The 8,577-nt window shown below is 41.4% G+C and overlaps 1 long non-coding RNA gene across 1 annotated transcript; it reads right to left on the bottom strand.

Annotated features, from left to right (window-relative positions):
- Nucleotides 1-5,770: 5,770 nt before the first annotated feature.
- Nucleotides 5,771-8,358, bottom strand: LOC103357243 (uncharacterized). The gene is made up of 2 exons (XR_520188.1): nt 8,176-8,358; nt 5,771-6,250 (listed from the first exon to the last, which is right to left on the bottom strand). It is a non-coding gene; the product is annotated as an uncharacterized LOC103357243 (long non-coding RNA).
- Between the last annotated feature and the right edge of the window lie 219 nt (nt 8,359-8,577).

The following is an 8,577-nucleotide window of genomic DNA, read 5'->3' on the forward strand; positions in this document are numbered from 1 at the left end:
CTCGACTGTCCACCGCAACAACTCTGCTGTTCGCTTCAATCTCCTGAACTTTGCTCCTCCTTCTCCTGAAATCATAAATTGTAAATCGCAATAAGTCTAATAAATGTTAATATTTTTGCCATCTGAAAGGACAAAATACTGATATTAGTCTGATGCCTCTCTTATCGTGTACATGTATACTGCATGAGCACATCCGTCTGTTTCAGCAGATGAATCATGGGAAAAGCCTGCAGTCCGTAGGACTCTGGAGATTAATCTGCTCCAGCATTTTGTCTCCTCTCTGCAGTTACAGCTCATCACTGTGAAACATCCTACTCTAATAGTAGAGTCAGTGCTTGTTAAAAACAAGGATTACCTCACTGATTCTGTACTTTGAAGAGGTGGAATGATTCAACACAGGCATTACTATCACTTTACTGTTGGGACTGTTATAAGCACACCGGCTCTGAGATGGAACTCAGGACACATACAGAAGGAATGCTTTCTGAACTGTCTGTGAATAATACGGTGTTACTGTAATGGACAACTAATCTCTCTATGGAGAAATCTGTCTCTGTGCCAAACTCTGTTAGAGCTTGAATGACATGCAGACGTACTGTATGTCAGTGAGCATTAAAGCTCTACTGGAGGCTTGTGTTGGAAGAAGTCACTTCTGACTTATGGATTTTACCTTTAAAAACATGCATATCTTGATTGAAGTACAAATTTAGACAATAAATGAGTATTGCTGAATGAGTAAAAACAATACTAGCTGGTGTACAGGCTTCAAATACGCAATTAACAGGTTTGGACAAATAAAAAAAATAAAAAAACAATGTACAATGTGAAACTACTAGAGAGAGCAAACAAGGAAATCCTTTTTGCTTGGGATGTCACAGTGTGCACTGTTGTTTATGTAAGCCAATTTTGTACAATAGTTGGGTGATAAATAGCGCAATTGCTCAATTTGCTAACAAGACTTTTTGCAAGTTGAAGACTTTTTGCATGTAGAGCAATAACTGTAAATAAATGTCAACGTCCTACCTCTATACTGAAGAACAGAGACATCAGGATCACTCCACATATACATTCCTGTTTTCCTCAGTGCACCATTGTTGGCAGCCTTTTGGAACTGGCAGTGGCTTGTTTTTCAGGCTTCCACTGGCAAACATGGCTTCAGGGTTAGGGTTATATTGCTGCCTGTTGCTTTAGCATACTCTTGACAGTACTTCAACTGTGTTTTCTGACTCCATTCAGTCCTTCAGTCCTCACCGCTGTCATCTCAGTAGTACAGGAGGAAGCTACAGCCAGGCAGCATCACAGGAGTGGGCTGAACGGAGTTACCGACAGATAAGTTCATAACGACGTTGCAACATTAACAATGACTCAACATGTCTCCTGTTTCACTTTAACTCTTTACCATGACTCTAAAACATTGCTTTGAAAGCGTGGTAAGTGCCAACAAAGCAAGTGGTGAATCAGTAGCCTATCTTATGAATAAAGAAATCCTGGTGTGCAAATGAAATACTTCAGTGATTATTTCAAGTGTAGTGTTTTTCAAGTTGTTGTGCCTTCTGTGTATTGGCAGCATGTGCTATCAATTGCCCATGAGAGCAAATGATCAGGTCATTGGGAGTTGCAAGCTCATTCTCAAATATTTCTTTTGGCCTGGGTTAAAAACTGACATCACCAAATTTTGTTGCTGTTGTCATGTGTGCCAACTAGTGGGTAAACCAAACCAGAAAATTCCACCTGCTCCAATATTTACTCACCATTATGTGCAGTCACCCGTTATCCTGAGGCCATTTCATTGCATAAAATCACTTCTAGCTCTGTAGTGAAAGCTCTGACAAAATTATTTTCCATATTTAGCCTCCCTCATGTAATCCATATGGACCAAGGCACCAACTTACAGTCACGACTTTTCAAGCAAGTCCTTAAAACCTTGAATGTAAAACACTCTGTATCCAGTCTGTATCATCCTGAATCCCAGGGAGCATTAGAACGCTGGCATCACACGTTAAAGTCTACGCTGCGCAAATACTCCTCAGAAATAGATAAGAGTTGGGATGAGGGAATTCATGTTATTTGCTGCCCGTGATGCCGTCCAGGAATCCTTAGGATTTAGTCCTCCAGAGCTTGCCGTTGGACACACACTTTGTGGTCCACTTAAGTCCCTGCAGGAGAAATTCCTCTCCTCCAAAACGTCTAGTGAGGAAGACTGGAAGACTGTGTTGATACTCTTGGCTCCGCAAAGTATGTCAACAAACTAGATTTGCTAAAAAGATTCTGGCAAGTCCTGTTAACCAAGCGCGCATCTGAAATCTCCGCCTTTGTGACGCCTGACTGTTTTTTTACAGTATGGCCTTCGGTATGTGTAACACTCCTGCTACTTTCCAGTGCTTGGTTAGCACTGTTCTGTCTGGGCTGCCTAACTGTAATGCATACCTGGATGATTTAATCGTGTACACCATGACATGGGAGGAGCATCTCCACATCCTCGGACAGGTGTTCAGTTGTCTAGCGCACGCCTCTCTGACATTAAACCTTGCCAAATGTGACTTTGGCAAGGTTTACTGTCACCTATCTGGGGAGACAGGTGGGCCAAGACTAAGTCAGACCTCTCGCTGCTACAGTATCTGCCATTGACGATTTCCCAGTCCCGAACTTGCGTAAAGCTCTTCGCCGCTTCTTAGGTATGGCAGGATAGTACCAAAGCCTCTGTCGTAATTTCTCCACAGTTGTTCAGCCCGTAACTTCACTGATGAGTCCCAAAGTTGACTTTGTTTGGTCCCCTACCTGTCAGCATGCTTTGGACAGTGCTAAAACACTCCTTGGCCACGTCCCCGACCTCGCAGCTCCCGACTTCTCCTGACCATTTAAACAGAGATGGATGCCTGTGCTGTGGAAGGCGAGGCTGTCCTGTTGCAGGAGGATAGTGATGGAGTCGATCACCCCGTGTGTTCTTTCTCACCAAAGTTTAACAAACACCAGGTGAAGTATTCAACCACAGCGAGAGAGAGACACTTGCTTTGTTATGGTCACTCCAGCATTTTGAAGTGTACGTGGGTTCTAGTCCCCTTAGTGGTCTTCACTGATCACAACCTACTAGTGTTTCTGAACCCCATGTATAACCACAACCAGAGACTCATGCGGTGGGCCCTGATCATGCAGGATTACCACCTAGAGATAAGAACGGGTCAGAAAATGTTGTTGCTGATGTGCTGTTCAGACCGTTATGTTGACATTGTGATTAATTCTGTTCTTGTACCAAACCTAACTGTGTGGGTTTGTATCTTAAGGGGAGGAGCGTTACGGCCGCCATCATATTCTGAGAACCTTCACCTCCCTCTTCTCAGTAGGTGTGTGTGTGTGTGTGTGTGTGTGTGTGTGTGTGTGTGTGTGTGTGTGTGTCTGCACTGCAGCCCTCAGGTTACCCTGCAGCAGGAACTGATTGAGCTGATGTGCTTCTATCCACCTGTGCTGGATCAGGAGACACCAGGAGGATCTAAAACGCCAGCAGACCAGCATTCAGCAGCGAGCTGTTACCAGCCCTGCTCATGTGCCTCTTTGTAACTTTTGGTTGTTGTTAATTCTGTGAACTTGTTGAGGCACTAGATCCTGTTGAAAGAACCCTGCACACACCTTAGATTTGCTGTTAGCCTCACTAGTTTTTGAGTGCTGTCATAATTGTATTTTTGTTATTAGATTGGATCAGTTCGATCGTTTTTTTGTTTGTTTTTGTTTTTTTTTGCATAATAGTAATTTTAAACTCTAGGTTAGAGTCTCCTCTTTTTTTCTTGTTTTCACAGCACTCATTTAGACTTTCGTTGCCTTACTTTGTGTTTATTGTTAAATCTTGTTAATAAAAAACTTTAAAATACCTCACAACATCAGGGTTTTATGTTACTTCCCTTGTCCCTAGCCAGCTGGTCGTAACGTAGATAAAATGAATGCAGGACTTTAACACTGGCTGGAAATCCCAATATGGTGGAAATGAGCTGCTTGTCGGAGGTCTGCACTCTATGAAGTGTTTTCTAGTTTTGAAATACAATACTTGGTCAATATTCAATGAAAACACACATTTTTGAGCTTTTCAGAATGATTTTTCTTAAATGCTGGCGCTATACCATGTAACCAGCATGCTGCTTTGATACAGACAGTTTTGACCAAGCATTTTTTATCTTCAGACAACTTTTTGCACAGATTAACGAGGGGCTGAGGTATGGTGAACGACGCGTATTTTTAAATCGTAAACCTGGTCAGTCATTGATGCCGGTACCTCAGTGGTGGCTGTCGGCAAACGAATTGTGAATTTCAGAGCATGGACAGCAGCTGTGTCTGACTAGTGATCTGACAGCACTTTCTTTGCGTTGTGTACATGAGTTTTTTTGAGCAGATAGTACAGAAGCAAGCACCCGGCTCTTTCAAATTTTTGCTCCAGCAACCAAAGGGCTTGCCGTCTCTGCTTAACTCTTCCAACCATGTCCACCGCCGATCGATGAGGACGTCCTCCCTGGCTTCAAGAATCTCTTCTCCATGCTCCTGATATCAGTGCACCGAACTCCCTGAAACTCACATGAAACTTGCGTGAAACTCTGGCATGGACTCAACTGCAGCTGGATCTCGACGTCTTTTTAAGACCCGGCCCCACTCTGCTTCCCATTGGCTAGTGATATTAGTTTGGTTGACAGGAAAAGCTGCGTTCCCCTCTGGTAGACAAACTTAATTGGCAATGTAGTCCTATATATGTTTTTTTAGAGGTAAACGCTGCACACTGGAAATCCAGCGTGGTGCCGCAATACTTTAAGAACAAAGGAGGAAAGAAAATGCTTGTGCATGCGTAGACTAGGCCTTAGTGTCCTACTGCAAAAACTAATCAGCTGAACTTGCTCTAGTTTCTTTCTCCAGCTGATATCATCTGATATGTAAAAGACGTACCTAACTGAACATGTTGCACAGTCTCTGATAGATTATGTCTATCTAATGTTTTTTAAGAGTAGTCTATAGTTTAAATAGCTCATATTTGTCAGTACGGAGTAAAGTCAAAGGTTTTATTTTTGCTGAACTGGGACTTGCGGTTTCCCAATGGTGTCTCAATGAGGGGTGATGTGGGTGCAGAGGTTAAAGGTCATGGCTCATGGGGTGACTGTAAACGGTACTGGGGCCTTTAGCATGCAGATACAGTTTTATTTATGAAGCTGCAGCTAAAACTGGGTCATGGTTGCCAGGGGCGAGAGGAGGGTTGTTACTCTGCCCACCACGGGTATAGGAAGTTGATCATAAGGTCAGGTCAAAGGGGTGGAAGAGGGGTAAGAGAGGTGTATGTATGTGTGTGTGTGTGTGTGTTATTGGGCACGGAGGGGGTCATATCAACAGGTGGGGCGCTGCTACAGACCGGCCACACCTGTCCCACCTGTCAATCAACATCCAGCCATGAGTGTGCAGTTACAGTGAGTGTGTGTATGTATGTTTTTGTGAATGAGATGAGAGGGATACAGACAAGACAGAGAGAGAGAGGCCGATGGACCAGCCTAGTTTACACTTCTCTTTTCCCTTTAAAAGATTATTTCAATATGTTTTAACAAATGTGCCTTATAATAATTTAATTATTCAGAAATGCCAGCAAGTGGCACATGACATGATACTTACAGCTGAAACCAGAAGTTTACTTACACTGTATTAAAAGACATAATCCTTTTTTTCTCACTGTATTTTTCCTGTTATAGGTGAGTTTTCATATAAAATTTTTCAAACATCTTAGTAACAGGCAAGATATGAAAACAAGAAATCATGAGAAACATCTAATTTTTGGATTTATGATTTACCACAGACAGCACTATCAGTGGAAACAACAGTTTCATAACAATATGATGTCAGATTTGACCAAACTGTAACTCTGGGAAGAAGTTGTTGGAGTTGTGGAAACAAGATGTGATCAATAAAGTTCAAAAAAGCACAGTATGCTGTATCTTGCTCCTTTGGACTGTCTCAAGACTTTTTTTTAACACAACACTGAAAAAAAAATCTCACATCAGGTGTCAGTTATGTTTGATTATTAGCTCAAATTCAAACATGAAACAAACTAAGATTGTATACATAAGCTGAAAATGTTTCAGCTTGACTGAAAAAACGTGATTATCCCTATTTTATAAATGTCAGACAAAACATTCTTAACAATAGTGTCTGAGCATCTGGCAAGATGAAGGCACAGGAATCAGTTTCCAGGGCAGCAGAAGCAGGTGAGGAACAGACAGGCAGGGGAAGGAGCCTTCAAAGACAGAAAGAAGACACAGTGAAAAGAAAAGGAGGAAGACTACAGGGTAAGATAAGGAGAAGTCAAAGAGGAAATATAGTGGCCTATATGTCTGCCATTTATCTAAATAAATGTGCCGGTCAGTTTACCAGCATGCCCTGCAGTTGGTCAGTCGGGGGCTCAGGTCTGTGTGTTATGTAGGCCGGCTGTGTAAATGTGTGTGTGTGCATAGACATACATTTGCTGCGTCAGTGGCAGCTGCAGATTAGATGGTTGTTAACCTGACAGTTGCAGTCAACCCAAAACAACACATGCAACACACACACACACACACACACACACACACAGCTCCACCGTCAGTGAGTCAGCATTGTGTGTGTTGTGTCAAAACTAGACTTGGTACAAAACGCTTTCCTTCACTACAGTAAACCACTGAATTTTCATTTCAGAATAAAATAATTACATAAATAAAAACAGGCAACAGAAAATGTTTCATCAAATCCGATGCCGATTTTTCTGTGAGAGTTTGCGTTGATTCAACTAAATGTATCTGCAAACTATAGGCTGAGTATAATAAACTGCTTATATTGGGTTTTTTTTTTGTTGTTATTGTTGTTTTTATTAGGCCAATTATCCATTGCCATTTAATCGTTACTTTGGTGATTAGATTAGTTCATGCTTGCAATAGTACCACGACTGAAAATGTGATAGCATCTATAATATTGTCAAAACTGAAAACTGAATATTGCAGAAAAAATATTTTGATCCTCCAGAGAGAAATAATGTTTATAGCTGAAAATAAGTATGCCTGGAAATAGTATGGATCATACTGACAAGTCAAAGAAAAGAGGGTGAAATTCTATGTTCAGTGTACCAAAAAGTCTGAAAGCCAATTTAAAAATTTGGTGTGAAAATGGAGTTGAGCTCCATTTGCTTGTAATTTGAATATCAGACAACTTAGAGGGGTATACTACGAAGCAAGTTTGACACAGCCAGACTTTCTTTGTGTAAGCGACAAAAACAAAAGCCCCAGCGGGAGATTACATGTATCACAAAGGTGGTTATCAACTTTCTTGTCAACTCAGGCTTTCTGCTTCAGAGTCTGTGCGCATTCACATTAAAAAGGGGTGTTTAACGCGTCACGTGACTCTTCTTCTTCACTAAATGAAACGCTCATGTGCAGCTGCTTCAGTCAAAATGTTGTTAAGAACAATGAGGAAAATAAAAATTGATGATGGTAAAAACTGTTGTGACTGCAAATGGTGCAAGACAGGAATGGTGGCTGTTAAACGTGTTAATATATACTATTTTATCGATGCAGCCGCTTATTTCCAACTGACAGCTGCACGTTACAGTTAAACTTTAAACTTAATACATTTAAACATGATATTGTATTGAAGTGCATTTAGGTCTGACACTGTGCCATAATGCAGGATGTCACTTTAATTTTTGGTCAAATCAAATCAAAATTAAAGTTATTGATGAATATTCTCTGCAATAAATACCAGCAGAATAATCCATTTTCTAATCTGTGTTTTATCAGCTGCAGTAGCAGCAGAGTAAACGGACCTGACAGCAAATTCATGTGACTTCTGTGTGCCAACTAAATACACGTCTGGTTCCCATGGCAACGCGATATTTACAGTGTGCGATACTGTAACTGCACAGCTTCATTCAGTGATATTAGTAACATACAATTCAGCATGTTTGCAGATAAAACACATTCCTTCTGCAGAGAATCTGTATCACTCATAGAGAATCGTCAGGAAACGATCTGGTTAAAGGGAGACGCTCTTTCCAGGCGGTTTAAATCTGAAACTCTGAACATAACCTGCTCACGACCAGGTTAGCTCCACACCATCAGTTAACATGGAGATCTAGCAGGTAAAAAGAGAGCCACCTTCATGACACTGAAAACTCTGACTTTAAGCTCAACATACCTCGATAACCCACTGATGTCGCTTTGTAGTACAGCCCTGTGCTCCTAACTCCTGATACTAAGCAGACAGTCACAGCACAGCCTGTCTCATAACAGGTTCACCACTTTTTACCTCAACAGGCAACGGTGAGTGACTGTAGTACTGCCCAGGGGGTGTATTCTAACCTCTTGTCCATCATGTTGAAGATACTGCTGGCAAAGAAAAGACAGATACACAAGCAAAACAAGAGTTCAAATAACAAAACTTTGTGTAACGCTACGTGTCCACAAGGACATTTTCAAATTAATTCTGAGCGTGACTACAGTTATTTCACAATCAACTGTAGTAGTTCTACTTACCAATGTTATTAGTCCAGTCTGATTTTGCAGTTTCAAGACTTGTTGAGGCCTTCACCCTGCACTG

Source organism: Stegastes partitus, unplaced genomic scaffold (assembly GCF_000690725.1).
Source record: "Stegastes partitus isolate 25-593 unplaced genomic scaffold, Stegastes_partitus-1.0.2 Scaffold242, whole genome shotgun sequence".
NCBI lineage: Eukaryota > Metazoa > Chordata > Actinopteri > Pomacentridae > Stegastes > Stegastes partitus.